The sequence below is a fragment of the Amblyomma maculatum genome, chromosome 1 (assembly GCF_055883805.1).
Source record: "Amblyomma maculatum isolate TAMU_Amacu chromosome 1, ASM5588380v1, whole genome shotgun sequence".
In the NCBI taxonomy this organism is placed as follows: Eukaryota; Metazoa; Arthropoda; class Arachnida; order Ixodida; family Ixodidae; genus Amblyomma; species Amblyomma maculatum.
In genome coordinates, this window is record NC_139344.1 from 239117497 (window position 1) to 239137165 (window position 19669).

At 48.5% G+C, this 19669-nt stretch overlaps 1 long non-coding RNA gene across 1 annotated transcript; it reads left to right on the forward strand.

The window, feature by feature from the left end:
• Nucleotides 1–417: 417 nt before the first annotated feature.
• Nucleotides 418–19384, forward strand: LOC146206012 (uncharacterized). Its single transcript, XR_014703235.1, has 3 exons — nucleotides 418–515; nucleotides 17404–17649; nucleotides 19087–19384. It is a non-coding gene; the product is annotated as an uncharacterized LOC146206012 (long non-coding RNA).
• The last annotated feature ends 285 nt before the right edge of the window (nucleotides 19385–19669 follow it).

A 19669-nucleotide genomic window follows, 5' to 3' on the forward strand; every position in this document is an offset into this window, starting at 1 on the left:
GGTTTTCTGCTGTACTGATAGACGAACGCTCTAAGCAAGGCCGTTTGTTCGCATCGCTAACGCGGCCCAAACGGCGATGCCCTTTCTGCTCTGTAAACGCTGTTCACGGCAGTTCACGTGACCCGGCAGTCGGCAATGGTTATCGAGCTCAGGCCAACTCTGACTTCTACGATTCCTTGCTGCAAGGCCCAAGTTAAAAAAAAAAAAAAAAAAAAAAAAAGATTCGTGCAACTTTTATTTGCGGCTTTTACGAATGAACGCAGCAACGTGATGCCTTTCTGCCCTGCAGCGCGCGTCCCATTAGGGTTGCTTGTTCTTTTCCTAGCCGAAGCGTGCTTCGGTTAAAAAAAAAAAAAAAAAAAAAACGCGTTGCGCTAACGTGTGCAGTTCTCAGCGGAGGCTGGACTGCCGTTAAAAGTTCTGCTAGAAGAGACACGCGGTGTTTGTATTGCGATGAACATTACATAATGGTTTCTTTAAAAGCGTCTGGTGGTCGGCAAGGCTCGGGCCTTCAGGTAAAATGAGTTCGGTAGATATTTTTCAAGTACCTTTATTTGCCTTTAGCTTGTCTTCAGTCTGATATTAGGTTTAGTTGTGGGGAGCACCTCGTCTGAAAGAAACCGCTACGTGGTTCCAGACATGTCTGTTGTCGCTTCAATATTACGGGGTCTGTCTGACACTGCACGAGGTTAGCTAATTGATGAAATCATTTGAATGGTGCACAGTGCGATAGAGGCGAGGCTCAGTCCTTTTTGTTGCTTTCCTCGGTTTAAAGGGGTAGTGAAGCCCCGCCGTTGTGGCGCAGGATTTAGGGCGCTCGACTACTGTGCCCAAGGATGCAGGATCGAATTCCAGCCTCGGCGGCCGCTTTTCTATGGCGCTGCCTTTCTAAGTTGTACACCGGAAACTGCGGGCGTAACTTCCGGCGCAGCGTTGTTTTCACTGAAGCTCAAGTAGCTGCTGGGCGCAACATGCATGAACGTTCAATACCGTAGCATGAACGGTGCGGTGCGTCCACTGCCTTCTCTTGCTCTTGGTCGCTAACGGCTCATAACCATGAGAACTTAGTAAGGAGAAAGCCTTTAATGGCTCATACTTACGGCGTCCGGCGTCCTGCCCCACTATAGCTGTCAATCAAATGACGTCATCGATCGAGACGCACATCATAATTTTCCTTGTCTACCGTGACGAAGACAGTTAAATATAAATGAATCCTGTCTCCACCAGGAAGCGAACCTCCATCCCTTGGATCTCCAGCCGAGCGCTTAACCAACTACGCCACGCCCGAGATCTCAAAGCGCACATCATAATTCTCGTTGTCTACCGTGAGGATGATAGTAGCGGTGACAATGACGCTGCAGTTAGTGATATTGACAACGATGACCTTAGCAATGATAATGACGGTGCATTTAGTTGATAATGATAATGATGTACCGTATGCACGAGCAACGCTTAGGCTTTCGTATTTCTGCAGTGTAGATTCCACAGTGCTCTCGTAATTTTTCTCTTACGCGCATAGGCATTTCTGCTGGAACATGTAGATGCGTATTTTGAATTTGTTCCGGTGCAGTCACGCGAGAGTTTAATTGTTCGTGCTCATCTCTGCGACTGAGCTGGTGTGTGCAGTGACAGCTGACACTGTGGCAACAGTTTTTTGGTACAGTGTATGGTGTGCGTTTTTACGCGCTTTTGCCTGCACAAAAGTGCATAGCTCTTTGCTGTAACTGACGCGCTGTTTATGCAGTAACAAGTGGTATGTATGGAAGTTTCCCCAAGTGTTTCTGCCTGCAACCAGAGGGCACAGTTCTCAACACTTGTGTCGACGTGTATACAGTCACAAATGGTGCGTATGGAAGTGTCGCCAAGTGGGATCACCACAAATAATTTCAGCGTTCAATGACACCATCACCATCATTTTGTCTTTCTCACTCTCCTTTACTTCCAATTTCCCCCTTCTCAAGTGTGGACTAGAGACCAGGGTCTTTTTACCGCCGGCTGACCTCTCCACCTTTCCTTTCATTAAATTACTTTCTCTCTCGCGCGCGATCTCGTCATGCACTTAAGATGAATTTATAGTGTCGCCTAAGGTCCCAAGTTTTCACGCTCATGACATCGGCAATGAGCTCATATGTCGCTCCACGTCCCACTAAACAAAGTTCAAGGCGCCCCACGTTCATATTAGGACTGTTGCTCCAGTTTAATTTTCCGTCTCTGCCAAGAGACCACTGAAAGTATTTGCTGGACACTGGGCCGGTACCGCCTACGGTCTTGTTCCGGGAATAGAAACAATGGGAGCGCGGTTCTCTGGCGGCTTCCGGGAGCGCATGGGAAATTAAAGGGGAAACCCTGGGGCCTGGGCGGCGCGCGCCTGTGGGGTTAGAGCCCCCATCGACCCACCTTTCCCCGCCTCTCTCCTGTCCACGTGTACGCCGCAGTTGACAACCGGAGTGAGGGGGGACACGAGATCAATGGTGCCTTCCGCGTCAATGACCGGGCTTGTCGAACGCCGCCCTCCTGCGGTCTGCTCGAGCACCGGCTCCGTTTTTCTTCCGGCCCTGTCCCCGGTTGAGCCTGCTCCAAGATAAACAGCGGCATATTAAGCAAAACATTTGGGCGAACCGAGGACGAGCAACGGGGCCCGAAGTGTCGGCGGCGGCGGCAGATGAAGCCTCCTTCACGTCGGCCGAAGCGCGGTCCGCTTGCTTTTTCCTCCCAATCCGCCCCGCTTGCTTTCACTGAAGGCGTTCGGCTGTGACTGCTGCAGCAAATTGTCTCGATCTGCCATCGATCTCGCGGATGCCTTGCCGCCGTCGAGAGCTCGCATATTAAAAGCCCGTTCGCCGTTCGTTTGTTTCGTTCGCTTCGGCTCTCTCTTTTTCCGGCTAGCTGCCGCGTTTCTCCTCCGCCTTCTTTCTGTGCCGGCGGGCGCTAAACGCCCGGATCGGGTACTGGAAGCATTTGGCTGCTGCGTTTGTGCGTGCATGCCGGGAGGCGCTCGCGCTGTTCTCGAGCCAACTCTGCGAGCATGCACAGCAGCCGGTTCCTATACGCACGGGCGCCCGGCGTCAGATGCGGCCGCGAGTGAATATCAGGCCGTCTTTCGGCCGCTGTCAGACTGTTTGCTCTCCCTACTGCCGACGCTATTGCATTCGTTTCCGCAACGTCGGACCTCGGCATCTAGCGAAGGAAGAGGCAGGGCGCGGCATATATATTTCTGCGTGCGGCGCGCTTTCTCGGCAAGGAGTGATGATTGAGCGCCTTGTATGCGTCCAATCCCGAGCTGCTTATCGGAGCCGACGATCCTCGGTGCCGCGGCAGCAGCTTGGCCGCGTGCGATGGCGCACACATTGCGACAATCCATCGGTAATTGCGCACATCTCGGCCCCGCTTTCCATTATGAGCTGCGTGCTGGATGCGTTCAGCACACGTCTCCCCTTTGCCTTTTGTGTCTTGTCCCAGTTGGCTCGGATCAGTTTTCAGCTCCAAACGCTTCCCGCCGTTTCGCTCCTGTGATAAGATTATTACGGCAATGATAATGAAGACTTCATACTCGGAACTTTTCCTCAAGTATACTTGGCAGAGAGTATGCTGATTCCGCGGAACGCGCGTGACTGCCTCCTGTCTTACAGTGACAGGTAATTGTTACATTCGCTCTTTTTTTCTTCAAGCGCAGGAAGGGGGAGAACGCGGTTGCGTAACTCCGCTTAAGCCGATTAAGACGTGTGAAATCACTTTTTCTCGAGGTTCAGCATGACTCTTCTTGGCGGTTTATCTCTGGCACAGAGTATGGCAAAGTGTTAAACGTATTTAAGTGCACGTGACATGCTGAGATAGAAGAATGGGATGACAATCTGGACCACTCATCGAGACCTTTGGATCCCAGTCAGACACGACACTCTTTGGTCACGTTGGCACGTTCGCGGGGATTGGTTAAAATGTGGATTTGTATCGATGTCTGGAGGTCTTTCGCAAAATGTAGTGACTTATAACTGTGGGCTGATGAGCACGCGTCAGATAATAGAGGTACAATTAAGGGGATTAGTGACAAAGCGAGTGGCAAAGTGAATGTAGGCGAACGCGAAACCGCAAGAGAAGCTGCAGACTAAAAACAATTAACGGTGTCTCTTCGCATGCTTAAAACCGGAGCATAGTTGTCCCTATACTGTTTCTGTACTCCAGTGGCCAGAGCCACGCGTCATCTGTACGATGCGGCCTGAGTGTGGTAAGAAGTTATGTAGACAGGGAGAGGACCTGCTCTGACGCGCTAAAATTATAGGAGGGAACAATGGGAATATAGAAATGAAGAGGGGACGTAGTGGGCATAAGCGTACTCAAGGAATCACCTTAGGCCCAGGATTACTTGTCCTCTGCGTTGCGCGTGATCCCAGCAGCCGGAAGCATCTAGGACAAAATTTTCGCAATGGGCCCAAAGAGAGGGCAGGGAAGTGAAAACAGCAAGTTTGTTCAATAATTGTAGCGTTTGGGCGGCGATCGTGAGAGCGCAATGAAAGACAAGGGCAGCAGAATAAGACAGTCATACGAGCGCATGCTTTTAACTAATGATGCGGGAAGCAGAATTTTATACGCTTACATGGTTACCAATTTTATGAAGATTGCTTGAGCGCCTATGTTTATAATAATTTGCACGTGCTGTCATCTAGTGTTGAGAAAAGGCTTCAGGCGATTAAATTTTCTAAAAATGCCGAAAGCCTAGTCATAGCGCACTCTAGCCGATGGCGCCGTATATACATAAATCTCAGGAATTATTAACCTCGGAGACGCAGTGTGTGGCTAGTGGCGTTGCCGTACGTGACCAGCAATCGGCCCGCATTACACGACCCATGCGCTGGGACGACCTTGTGCGCTGAAACGAGAGGAAGAGGTAGGAAATTTAACGTATCATTCCTGTTGGGGGTTATTTTGTTCCGCACAGTCTTGCGCGGTTTTGAGCGCTCTTCAGACCGGCAAATTGCCGTGTGATAGCGTGCAAGGTACCGAGTTGTGCTGCAAAACGTTGTAAAGTGCTCTTCGAGACTGTCCGAAGCGAGACTCGCTACAGTTTCAAAAGCGTATAACGCGCATTTTGGCGCGAAAGGATGTGCCCTCACGAGTGGGAAGAAAGTAAGAGTAAAGCGTCTGCGACATCGCTCGAACCAGCACCCTTCCATGCCCCAGTCGAGCATGCTATCCACTACTGTACGCCGACTTCCTAAGCACGAGTCCACAATTCTCCTAGTCCAGCGTAAGGACGCCGGAGGCGTTGAGGAAAAGGACAACTGCGGAGATCGGGGGAAGGTGACCGTCAAAGCGGCCGCACGCTCACAGCGCACTCTTCCGAGATGTATACGTCACCGCGTGGTCTCCGAGGTAAATGAAAGAAAAAGAGGAAACAAAACAATTAAAACGCGAAAATAAAAACTAAATATTAAATGAAGCATAAATAAGGAAAACAAAATAACAGAATAAAGAAACAGTGATAAAAAGTAAAGAAAAGTTACACACGTCGCAAAGGCAACGAAACGCTGAACGAGCTAATAACGAAACTATAGGCATAGAACTAGCAATGCTTTCACATCTCAGCACGTATAGAGACTTAAGTGAATCCCTGTAATTTTTAGTGAATTTCGATTATTACCGCTTCTTGTGGACAAAGTTCAGAGCTTATGTTTTTTGATGAAAGGCAGGATGTTAAGAATCAACCTAGCTACCTTATCAGCGCTAGTACGAATTACTCGTACGACGTCATTTCGGAGCAGTTAGACTGCGTATGCATAACGTGCAGCGCACGACGTTAACAAAGCAAAACGTCGAAGCCACGCTTAGCCCTTTGCTTCTACCCAATGACATACTATTAGCGGGTTTTAGAATAGGATGACCCTATTGGTTAAGGGGATAGGCGAATAGCGGGGCGCCAGTGCGCACGCGTGCGAAGCTGCCACTCAGAGGGCTAAGAGTTTGAGAGGTTGAGGATGACGTATGCTACTGGGCGGGGTTAGGGTTATCTATTTGCACTGTCCCTATTGTATAACTGCTCATTGATAACCAACTCTAAAGATTTCAGCTTGCTTCGTGGGATACGAACGGCCCAGCTACGGAGCTTTTATCACGAAAGAAATGCGCTTTTACGTTCACGTGATGTAGTTATACAATCAAAGGGTTTAGTTGGGCTGTTTGGCAATACTAGATCAAGTTGAAAAACAGCGCGTAGAAACAGGACCACGAAAGTAAGCATAATAATGCGATAGCATTAAAGGTCCGCCCTGCAGGAAAGTAGGCGTTGTTACCGTTGGGGGCAAAGACTTTTGAAGCCACACATGCCTTCCACAATGCTTTTTCAATGCTTTCACATTGGGAGAATGTGAAAGCATTAGCGCTGTCGCGACGTTGTTGAATCCTAATCGAAGTCTTTCTGCACCTACACTTACCAGCTGCATTAAGGTCCGAATGCCTCTTTTCGACCTCCTGTGCTACCGCTCGATGATCGGTAATTTTTTGGAGACAGACGTCGCCATCTCGCGGTATTCAGGGTTCAGTTTGAGGCAGCCTTCTGATTGGTTGGTTGTGTGACGTCATCAAACACTGAAGTCAGCCTGTACTCGAGAGCAGCTTTTTGACATTTCTGCTCATTTTACCCCCCCCCCCCCCTTTTTTTTTTTTTTACTTACTGCCGTTGTTATCGTTTCTCTCAGCGCTCTACGGCGTCCTTACGCTAGACAAGAAGAATCACTAAACCGTGCTCACGAGTCCGGCGTAGAGTATAGTAGCAGTTAGCGTGCTCTGCTTCGACTTCCGGCGGTGACACGGTATTCTTCTTTACGTGCCAATGCGAAGGATGTTTTCTGGTGACACTTTCTCGCCACACGAAGCGTGAAGCAAGGTGACGTCAGCTGGTGATGATGTCACGAGGGAACCAGCTTCCGGCGACACATTTTTACGGACACAACGTAGGCTAGTAATGCTTTCGCCTTAATAACCATGGGCATGGCTCTGGCAAGTTGGCAGGTTACATTGCCGGCCACTGATTGGTCGGAGGGTTGTGTGACGTCACTATACCACGTGGCATGGAAGGCGCTGCTAATTCGGCCATCTGCTTTGAGGTATTGGATGGTGATATGGGAATCGAACCTTCCAGAACTCTTAGGTGAGGAGTAAGACAAACTATTCCTTGACCACGTAGGACACATGCACGGCTTGGTTAAAAAGGGGGTTTATAAGTAACTTTTATGCAATTTGGTAGCTCACATTTGATAGGCATGTGAGAGATAATGGTGACACATATTGAAGGTTCAGTCATAAAGCGAATAGCAAAGTGCATGTGCGCGCATGAGGACCCGTAAGAGGACCCGCAGAAAGTGTCATGCACTTTAAGGCAGATTTTTTTCCTTAATGTTTCCATTATTTTTATTTAGTGGCCCTTGAGTGAATATCTCGCACTGGAAATATCGTTTAAAATTGGTAGCCACCTTCATTAAATTCAACAAAATATCGTGAAACACTTCACTGCAGCAAAATGTACATCGCAAAAGAAAAAAAAATAACTTTTTTCTTCATTAGGGTACAGTCTACCCCGAAGGTATCTATCTTCCTTATGGGCTGCCTTAAATATCGGCGCGCTTAAATGGAGCTCCTGCCCGGAGACACCTGTGACTGCTTGTTTAGAAACTCCAAGTATGCAAAAAGTGCAGCTGAAACTTCTAAAGCGTGTTTCTCAGCGAGAAGAAGTCTAAAAAAATAACTCTTTTGGTTTCACAGCAATGTGTTCTGTCCTCTTCAAGCTGCAAGAAGGTTCGCATATTAATGTTTTTTGTTCGCTTCAAGTTATCAGGAACTTCGGGCTTGCAATGAGAACTTGAACGCTCAATGTTTGTCAGGTGTCTGGTATTCTCTTCGTAATGTGACATACTGGCGGTCCCAGGTTATGTACCGAAGCTTTCAAAAGCAAAAGAAAAAAAAAAAAAAAAAAAAGCAATAGGTGATCGCTGACTGAAACGCGTAGCGTTAGGCTTTCAATTAATTTTGTATGACACGGCACATCTCTGCCACCCGAGGCAAGTGGTTCTCGTAGGCTTCAGAAAACACCCCACGTCGGGCAATTTTCCCGAGATGAGGTTCTAATGCTAACGCATGATTAAGAGACCCGCTAAGTGCAACCTACTGAGGACTGTGGAAAACCGTATGGCCTGTGTCATTGTTTGCATTCTCCAAAGTTTATTCATTGGTACGGGATATTTGCCAACGGTTTAACTATTGGCTTCAGGAACAATGTGCCAATTTAGAATCTTTAGGTCATATTAAGAAACAGCTGACTGAAATGTTTGCACCAAGCTACATGTTACGTAAAATATTTTCAAATCATACCTCGCACAATAAAAAAATAAAACACATCCACGCCCCGCATTGGTGGTGAAGTGCATGGTTACGACGCCCGCCTACTGTATCGGAGTAACTGGGTGCGAACCCGACCGCCGGTGGCCGCGTTTCGATGGAGGCGAAACGGAGTGGCGTTCGTGTGCCGTGCGATGTCAGTTCACGTTAAAGAACCCCCACCTACGTTAAAGAACCCCAGGTGGCGATATTTCCGGAGTTCTCCACCCTCCACTAGGCCTCTCTCATAGCCTGAGTCGCTTTGGGGCGTTAAAGAAAAAGAAACAGTGCTTTTTTTTTTTTTACTTCTTTTTAGCCCCTCCTCGATCGTTGTTTGCGTGCGCACCTGGAGAAAGATATGCCCCTCCAGATGATGACGCAATAACTTTCTTTAGAGCGCATAATTAAAGCAGCGTAAACGGTGCTCTTTTGCAAGCATTGCAACTAGCTGTTGAATAGGATCTACAGCTTCTCAGTTGACACTTTGTTCTACAAGCCAGTAATCATAAGGTTGGCTAATTATCCCTTCTAATTGACAAACTTTTCAACGCGGCAAAAAATACAGCGCACTTATCCTTACGACTCTCAAATATTCTCATTTGGTTTCACATGGACTAGAACACTTCACCATTTTTTAATTCTGTTTATATTTAGCTGGGACACTATGCAAAGTCTTCTGGTTCTATTTTTGGGCATGTTCTACCCTAGTAAAAAGGTCCGGTTTACTACTTTGCGCATATAAGTGAAAGAAATGCAGGGGGCACGCCTCGGCTACATTTTTACGTCTAATCATTCATGGATCACTGCCTTGTCGTGGCGGAGGGGCTTGCGAAACTCGATGAAGTCGTGAGCTCTGCTGTGTAGGGCCACCCAAGATAGACAGGTCACGGCAGAGAGTTCTGACAAAATGTGATTCACTGGAGAAGGTAATGGCAACCCACTCCAGTATTTCCTGCCAAGAAAACCCTGTGGCCAGTCACAATACCATTAAAGATATGGTGCCGGAAGATGAGCCCCCCAGGTTGGAAGGCGTCCCACATGTTACTGGGGATGAACAAAGGGCGATTCCTAGTAGCTCCAGGACGAATGAAGCGGCTGGGCTAAAGCCAAAAGGACGCTCAGTTGTGGATGTGTCGGGAAGCGACCGGAAAGTCCGATGTTGCAAGGAGATATATCACATAGCAACATGGAATGTAAGATCTATGACGCAAGGTAAACTGGATGTCGTCAAGCGAGAAATGGACAGATTGAACATTGACATCTTGGGTATCAGCGAGCTCAAGTGGACCGGAATGGGAGAATTTAACTCCGGCGATCATTATGTCTTTTATTGTGGGCACGAATCCAAGAGAAGGAATGGGGTCGCTATCATAGTAAACAGAAGAATGAGCAAAGCAGTGCTAGGGTACAACCCCAAAAACGACCGAATGATTTCACTTCGCATCCAAGGTCACCCTTTCAACATAACAGTTATCCAAGTCTATGCAGACCACTACTGCTGAAGAAGCTGACGTCGAGAGATTTTATGCGGACCTACAATGCCTTTTAGACCGCACCCCATCATCAGACGTCGTTTTTCTCATAGGAGACTGGAATGCTAAGGTCGGGAGTGAAGAAATATCCAGAATTATAGGCAAGTTCGGTCTTGGCGAGCCAAATGAAGCTGGGCAGAGGCTAGTAGAGTTTTGTCAAGAAAACAACCTGACCATAGCGAATACTCATTTTCAACAGCACAAGAGACGCCTGTACACATGGACTTCACCGGACGGTCTGTACAGGAATCAGATCGATTATATTATTTGCCGGCAGAGATGGAGAAGCGCTATACAAGCAGTAAAAACAAGGCCTGGGGCCGATTGTGGCACCGATCATCAGCTTCTTGTTGCCAAAATAAAGCTTCGATTGAGGAAAACGCAGAAAACTAGAAGGCCTTTCAGGTATGATCTGGATCAAATTTCATTAGAATATGCTGTGGAAGTGAGGAATCAATTTCAAGAATTAGATCTAGAAGACAGAGAGCCCGAAGAGATGTGGACTGATGTTCGTGATATAATACAAGAAGTTGCTACTAAGGTAGTTCCAAAGCAAAATAAATGCAAGAAAGCAAACTGGTTATCTGGAGAGGCTTTGCAAATAGCCGAGGAAAGGAGGATGGCAAAAGTTATGGGGCAAGAGAAAGATACAAAATTCTCAATGCGGATTTTCAGAAAATAGCAAGGAGAGATAAGAATTCCTTCCTGAACATACAGTGCCAAGCAGTTGAGGACAACAGCCAATTAAGGAACACAAGAGCTCTGTATAAGACAATCAAAGATATCAAAGGACGCTTTTGTGCTAAGCTGGGCTTGATAAAGGACAAACGAGGCAAGGACCTCACTGAAGCCTCAGAGATAAAGAATAGGTGGCAGGAATACACAGAAGAACTGTACAAGAAGGACCCGAATGTGCAAACCCAACATAAGACGGTTGTGATTACTGATCTCGAGCCGGGCATCCTGAAGAGTGAAGTTAAATGGGCCTTAGCCAGCCTTGCTAAGAAGAAAGCTAGCGGAATTGATGGCATTCCAGCTGAGTTGCTTCAAAACCTCAACCATGACGCTGTTACCATTCTGCATACATTATGTCAGAAGATTTGGACAACCCTGAAGTGGCCACAGGATTGGAGGAGGTCAGTTTACATCCCCATTCCAAAGAAAGGCAGTGCCAAAGATTGTTACAACTACCGCACGATCGCGCTTATTTCGCATGCTAGCAAGGTGATGTTGAAAATCCTCCAAGGAAGGCTGCAGCAGTATGTGGATCGGGAGCTTCCGGACGTGCAAGCTGGGTTTCGCAAGGGAAGAGGAACTAGAGACCAAATTGCCAACCTTCGCTGGATCATGGAAAAAGCAAGAGAGTTCCAGAAACCCATCTACTTTTGCTTTATTGATTATGCGAAAGCGTTTGACTGCGTAGATCACAGCAGATTGTGGCAAGCTCTCCAAGAGATGAGAGTTCCAATTCACCTCATCTGTCTCCTCAGGAACCTGTATGAAGGATAAGAGGCCACAGTCAGAACTGGGCATGGTCTTACTGATTGGTTTCCGATTGAGAAAGGAGTGAGGCAAGGCTGCATACTGTCGCCCTGCCTATTTAACCTATATGAAGAGTGCATCATGAGGAAGGCCGGTCTGGACGAGTCTTCAGCTGGAGTGAAGATTGCTGGAAAACGTATCAAGTTCAACAACCTTAGACAACTTTAATGGCAGAAAGTGAAGTGGAACTCAAGAGACTTCTGATGCGCGTACAAGAAGAGAGTGAGAAGTTTGGGCTTAAACTGAACATTAAAAAGACAAAGATCATGGCGTCTTGCCCTATCAAGTCCTGGAGCATCAATGGACAAGAAGTGGAAGCTGTGACAGATTTTCTCTTCTTGGGCTCCAAGATTACCTCGGAAGGAGACTGCAGCCATGAAATTAGGAGACGCCTGCTTCTGGGAAAGAGAGCAATGGTTAGCCTTGACCACCTAGTAAAGAGCAGAGACATTAGTCTGCCAACCAAGATCCGTATAACTCGTGCTATGGTCTTTCCAGTTGTGATGTATGGATGCGAGAGTTGGACTGTGAAAAAGGCTGACCGCCGAAGAATTGACGCGTTTGAATTGTTGTGCTGGCGAAGACTCTTCAGAGTTCCTTGGACTGCCAGAAGATCAAATCAGTCGATATTGTCGACCATAAACCCTGACTGCTCATTGGAGGGTCAAATTCCAAAGTTAAAGCTCAGCTACTTTGGTCATCTGATGAGAAGAGAGGAGTCTCTGGAGAAAGATTTGATGTTGGGAAAGGTTGAGGGTCACCGGAGAAGGGGTAGGCAGCGAACGCGATGGTTAGATGGCATCCTCGAGGCACTGCAGATGAAGTTATGTGACGTTAGGAAGATAGTGAGAGACCAGAAAGCGTGGCGTGACATGGTCCATAGGGTCACGAAGAGTCGAACACGACTGAACGACTGAACTGAACTGATTCAGAAAATAAAGAGGAAATTATTAATTCACCGAAATGCGTCGACAAACTACAGCTGGTGCATAACTTGTCCTCATAAATGAACAGGCGCCAAAAATGCGCGCACAAGCAATCGTCCTTGCGATCCTAATTTTTCACCCAAATGAAACATTTCAAGGCCCAGCGTGCTGCAATAACAATCGAGTAAGTGATGAAACGCGAGTGGTCAAGGAGGTGAAAGAGAAAAAAAGAATCACATGCTAAAAACAGCGAGGCTCATTATATAGTCTTCCTGCAAGTCCCAACGTTTGAAGAGGCAGCTTTACAGGCCCGAAAGCAGAGAGAAATGAATACTGGCGAGAGCGTGCTACACGAAACTGCGGACGAATGGATTATTTTGCTGCCGAAACTGACAGCTTTGAACGCTACTTATTAAAAGGCTTATTATCGCCCCGCCAGGGTGGCTCAGCGGTTAAGGCGCTCGACTACTGTGCCCAAAGACGCGGGATCGAATCCCGGCCTCGGCGGCTGCGTTTCGATGGAGGCGAAACGGAGTGGCGTCCGTGTGCTGTGTGATGTCAGTGCACGTTAAAGAACCCCAGGTGGTCGAAATTTCCGGAGTCCTCCACTACGGCGTCTCTCATAGCCTTAGTCGCTTTGGGACGTTAAACCCCACAAACCAACCAAAAGGCTTATTATCACCGTGGTAATACCTGCCACTAATGCAGCAGCTAGTGGATTCCTTTTTTTGGACCCAGAAAAGGCTGTTAATTTACAGCCGTGCCTTGATTGTGACTAGCGGTTAAACATTTCGGTTAAACATGAACGATGAAAGTATCCCGAATTCAGTTTTCGAAACAATGTTTCGACCAAAGAAAAAAAAAATCAACATTGTTTACATGCAAGACATAACGAGCTGGCTATTAATATTAAGTAAGAGTACCAATCAAAGATTAATATTAACTAGTTGGGAAGGCAGGAGGGTGACGCGGCGGGGGTGCTACCAAAGAGGCAGCGCTGATGGGCGATTTAAGGTATTTAGACGCTAGCTTACACGCCTCAGCAGACGGCAAGCAAAACCTCCTCGCTACCTGCTAGCTGAGTATAGTTCGCTCACTATCATCATCCGCTTAGAGCACACAATGGGTTAAGCAGTTTTAAGAACTGCATGGAGGCAATTGACACGAAGCAATGCATAGGCATGAAGAAAAAGGATCACATTCTGGCTAATGGCTACTGTTTTTTTTTTTTTTTGTATACAAAAAACCCTTCACAGAAACAGTGAGATATGGTTCTGTTCAGTTCAACACCTAGGACACAAGCATAAGGACGCCTCCGGACGAAAGCTGCTCCCTCTCAGTATAGAGCCCTGGATTAGGGTCTCCACCCAGAGCTGGCCTCGCTAAATAAACGCTTCATTCTGGCTACTGCGACGATTGAGAAGCCGTCGCATTGCTGTCATCAACATCTGGTACATGTGATGCCCTACCCCGTAGGTCGGCTGAGAGGACAACCAAAAGATAACATGTCAACCTAGTTTTTGAAGGTAAAATGCCACTTGAGAGCTTTCTCTACCGGCTGCTTCAATTAGCATGAATCACTTTCCTTAGTGACGAGGTTCATACAAGCACAGCTCCAAGCACAACCGATACGTCAGTTACCCCACGTTAGTTACCGATGCATAAAGTGCTCTTGCTGACAAAAAGGGCTGCGACAGACTCTGATAAACTTTTGACCATGGGTTGCCACATTAAACCACCTAAAAAAGCAGTAACTAAATTTTCAAAAAATAATATTCGCCGAAAAAAACAACAACAAAAAATAAGGCTTGCATTCGAAAATAAATAGTAAAAAAAGTTTGCCGAATTTTAGAGAAATAAAAAATCTAAAAGTTCGAACCTGAATTATGACACTCGGTGGAGCCTTTGTGCACCTACTCCGAAATGCTGGTACTTCAGACGGACCAGGTGGATCAGGAGTCTGCCAGCGGATTGATCGTTCCCTAAAGGAACGAAAGGCGCGGATTCAGTGTGGCAGTCTTCACTGCAAGGAGGTAAACGGTCGCTCAAATGACCACCTTTGATTCGAAATTGGTCACAAATATCTCGCTGCAAGGCGGGTGCGTCGGGCGGCGAAAAAGAATACTTAGCTCGGTAGTACAATTTTTTATGTAAGAGGGAATGCATCACTTCAAGTGTAAAGTGGGCTGCCAATTTATCTCGCGGTGTATGGTGTACATAGGCGGACTGCATACATACATTTCCTGTTAAGTCAAGGCAGTGACGATTAGTGCCTTGCGAGAACATCTTTTGTCCTTGCATTTCCAGGAACCGCGTCGCGACAATTTTCTGCCTCCCTTGCTGATGTCTTTCTGCACCGCAATCCTCAATTTTTCTACTTGTTCTCACATGCAAGTTTACACTTTGCCTGTTTTTACATCTGAAATCGGATGACGGCGACTACCAGTGTTTCGAATGCACACTGGGCGCACCCCAACCAGTGCTCTCATTAGAAACCCATGGTCGATAAGTGAGCTGAGTGTTCGCTTCCGCGAAGGTCGTTGCACGATTCTCGCTGCTTCCTTTCGCATTTCCTTGCGTGGCTTGGGATGGAGAGGAGACACGCTTAGTGAAACCCGACGCCGTGAGAAAACGAGCGCGGCAGGCCGGAATCATTGTGTTCATTCGGTGCGTGCATAAATGATAGCCATAAAGTGGCTTCCGTGCTCGTCGAATTGCGCGCCGACGAATATGAACGAAGCGAGGACGAAAGAAAACTCTCCCGGCATTTGCTCAGTGGTCAGCTTTGCTGCTTTCCCGCGTTACTCTGGCGGTGTGATGCCCATCCCAGCGACTTCTAATTCAGCCAGTCTTGCATGTAATGCTCACCCCGCCCACGCTACGCTTGCTTTTACCCACTCGCACTTGGCCCCCTCCAGGGCGGCGCTTATTTTCGGACGCGCGCCCGCGGCGCGGCGAAGTTGAGCAACGCGCGAATTCTTGCCGCTGCCAGACGCTGTGCGAGCAGCGTGTCGCCGCTTCAGGAGGCACGGAGGCCGCCAGAGCTGCGCTATCAGTCATGGCCGGAATTGATCACTCCCGGCAGCGGCGCGTGCAAACCGTTCACGCTCCGGAAGCACGGCTCAAAAGATCCCCAACTCGGAGAGGAGACCGCTTCTGCTGGCGAAGAGCGCCGCCGCCGTGACAGCGGACTCGCCGGGGACGACGACAGAGCGATAAGCGCGGAGCGAAACCGTCGGCACAGAATGCAAATGGCGCGCTCATGTCCGTCCGCGGCGGCAGCCGAAGGGTGATCTTGCCTTCAGCGCCGTCTCCTTTCGCTCCCGCAGCCGGACCGAAATTTCCCGAGACCGAAGCCCGCCAGCAGTATTCCGTCGAGTTGTAACGCTGCCCCGTGTGCCGCAATTCGCGGAGAGAAAAGGAAACGGGCGTGCCTCCTAGTTGCCGAAAGCCTTACTTGTCGACGAAGACAGCAAGAGGCAACATGCATGCTCTTCACACCCGGCTTCGCCGCAGAGACCGCTTGCGGTTAGTTTCACGACCCGGTTGGCTTCAGCTGTTTCAAAAGCGATAGTGTTAAATGGCACGTTACGCAGAAAATTCGGCGTCAGGCGGCGGCAGTGGCAGCTGGCATGGCCGGCCATTCATTCTTCGGGGGATTGTTGTGTTAACGAGACCACATGATATCAGAAAGTTGTGAGGAGCTGTCATTTCGGGTTGCTGGATAATTTGAGGTGGGAAGGTAGAATAAGGATCAAACTTCCAGTGCCCTTGGATGCCCAGTCAGGCACGCTGCTCCTATAGGCTACGCAGGCCCGTTAAAACGGCTTGGTTAAAGCGAGGTTTTCATTCAAAGCTTTTTTTGTTGTTTTTTTAGCAGCGACCAACGTACAGCCTTTTCACTTTGGTTCTGGCACGCGAATCAATTCTGTATTCTTTTTTTTTTGTTCATGCTTGTTGTCGCGAGGCGCAGCTTTATCACTTTCTTTGTCGCGCAAGACGAGCCGAGATGTTTCTCGAAGATTCCGACCACTCGCGTGTGTTTCTGCAATGTTCCAGGTTGTGCTAGTCACCGTTTGTGGCTTTATCTCGATGTTTCTTCGCGGCCTTTAAATTGAGCGTCGACGGCCGAGTGCAACGGGCATTCTTTGTTTGACGATCGACGAGCGCGTTTGTTGCTATCGCCGCCGCTGATTTGCTTAGTTGATTTGCGGGCGCAAGTCGGCCACTATCACTCTTGTGTCCTCTTTTGGTGTCTGCGGTCTTGTCACCACTACGTGGCAATATGAAAGTGGAGGCCCTAGTTGGCAGCTCCTGTTGGACGTAACGTCAGGCAACTTTATGTTTAGTCAGTGCGCGGCCAGCTACCGCTTGCAAGCACCATGTTCGCGATGTTTTGCTTGCAACGCCAAAGCCGTCGCCGTATATTCGGGGAACGCGGCCTTTAAGCCTATCGCGTCAAAATTATGAGGGACACTTAAGCTCCGCTTCTAAAGGTATGACGTGATAGCTTAGGCTAACCACGCGCCACATAAAGTGTCCAACTTTGCCTGGCGTGGCCTAGCAGTAGCGACCCCGACTCGGCATTCGAGAGCACCGGAAGGTTAATCCTTATTCCACCTACCCCCCCCCCCCCCCCCCCTCAAATGAGCAGCCCCAGTTGGCAGCTCTTCCTAACTTTCCGATATAATGTGGTCTTATTAAGCCGCAAAACCATGGAAGAATCAGTGCTCAGCCATGTCAATGGTTAGCTACCACCTGCCGGTGCCATGGCCGTAATTTTTTGCCGACACTGACGCTAACGCCGAATTTTCGGCGGCGTAAAGTTCCTCTAAACGCTATCGCATTAAAATCAAACAAACAGCATAGTGAAAATGCTGAAGCGTGAAGCTAGTAAAAGAGAACGACAAAGGCAGCTCGTGTCTATCTCGTGCACCACGCGGCACACGGGAACTGCCGTCCAACATCTCAGCCACGCCCACTGCGTGCCCCTTCGAGTCCCAAGGCTTACTCCATTGCGTTTCACCCACCTACGACAGCGATCCAAGTCGCTCAAGGCTGTCTTCCACTTGAGCGGCACGGGAAGAAGATTCAGCACGCTCTTCGGTCGGAACTGGCTGTGGCGATGGACTTCGGAGAAAGCAACACGAACTGGCACAGCTCTCTAGCCCTACCGGGTGAGGCCTACCACAACGGTCAAGCCCAGGGTTCTGGCGCCGGGGAACGTGTCCTTGATCTACCGGAAGTTCCTGTCGTGCCTCTGTGGATGGAAGGAAGGATTCGTGGTAAGGACGTCGTCTTTTTAACTCAGTAGTGGCGGGGAGATTCGGTCGGCGTACCCGGTGGCCAGCTATACCTATATGGCGGCCACTGGGCCATGGGCCACCCTATCGTAGTTGGCACTGGCCAATTTGGAGCGCGATTCAGCTTCTAGCAACCTGTCATATCATTCGGAACAGTCATCTCGGTCAGTCTGTTCAATTGCAGCGTTGGGATGCTGAGGGAGCCCTTAATGCTATGGCGTCCTTCACGAAGCTTAAAGTGCACCTGGGATATTGCAGGCATTGCAAACTATTGTCAGCATTGTACACGGAACTGCCGTGACACCTGTTCATTCGGCACCGATGGAAGTGTAACCTGGAATGCAAAGAAGGGTATAGCTAAGCGTATTGCATAGGGATCGAAAAGTCACGAGCATGCCTTTGGCACGTGGAAGCTGGCATGGTCACATGGATTGCAGTCTTGCAGCGTGGTGTCCATCTACTAACTCGGCAGCTGTGAAACGGGCAGGTGACAGCGGAAGCGAACCCGGCACCCATGGATCCCGAGTTAGACATGCAACCCGTGGTCCGAGGAGGGACGGCTTGGTTAAAGCGTTGATTTATATGAACGTAGGGTGGAGCAGCGTATGAGAGCTATTAAGGCGATCGTATCATAACCGCGATGTATTATGTTCTCGCCGAAAAGCAAAGCGCCCACGTCGTGAACACGGGACTCGAGATGAGCTTGTCCAAACACGGTGGCGGGGCCAGCAGGTGCCATGAAAGCACCTCTTTTAAACGATAAATAACTGGGAAAGGATTGAGTGCCACTTGAAGGACGGTTATGAGGGACAATACAGACTGGGCTCAAACTGGGCAGATATAGGAACATGCCTCTTGAACTCATAACCTCAGCATAAAAACCTGGAGAGCTGCGCTCAAATTTCGCACTGCCGAGTATCCTTATCGCCTGCAAATTTTTAACCTTAACTCATCATAAACAGTATTTTCACGCCACTTTCGTTATTTTTTGTTACTCCTTCTCCAACTCATTTTTTTTTTTTAGCTGCTTTCACTGCGTATACTTTCACGTTACTTTTGTCCTTGAGCCTATAAGAGCACCTTAGTTAGGAATGCCAATCATGCCGGCATCGACATCTGCATTGATACTAGCCCATTTAAAAAAAAAAAATAAACACGTTAGTCCTCTTGAACCATAGTAGGTATAGTACTTTTTTTTTTTTTTGACAGCTGCGCGTTCTAAGGAGCACTGATCTTGTTTCAAACAGTATAAGACACCGCCTCTGCAATTTTGCATAAATTGACTTGCTTTGTAATTTCTGTCTTCCTGGTGTTTTATTGCCCCAATACCGGGCCTTTTTATCAGGTTCATTAAGAGCGCACTGTACCTGCGTTTACTGCTTTCCGGCGCTTTATGTTTACGCATCTTCGGTGGCTCAGGGCCAGTCTTTCAGGTTGGAGGTACGAAAGGCGTGGTCCCCTGCATATGCTTCCTGGAGACTGACACGGGGCTGCATAGGAGTGGCCAATCGTCCTGGACGTGACGCGCTCTCGGCATGCAGCCGAAGGCGCTCTACTTGTAGGCTGTCCACTACAGAAACCTCTTCAGCTGGTCCAGACCCTCCAGCACCCCCAACATCTTAGTGTCAGAAGGCATCTCCTTGCCAAGTGCTGTGAGTCCTATTAAAAACGACTCGGATTTTCAGCACAAACAGCTGGTCTGGATAAAAGTCGAAGCCACGCACGTCGTCACTGTATGTTCCTGGCGCTGCCCCTCCCTCCCCCACCCCCGCCCTCTTTCTCTCTCTCTCACACACTTTCTACTGAAAAGCTCAGCTTATAAATTTCACTCGAATATTGCACCGTTCGAATATATTTGCGTGGCGAAAGGAGGCCACTGCGAAGCTTTTCGCGTGCGATAGGAGGAGGCAGCGATTGTTATATAAGTTAGTTCCGAACGTGGTTTATGACTCGTGTTACGTAGTAGAGGTTTTCACTCTGAAGGAATCAGAGGAATGATCCC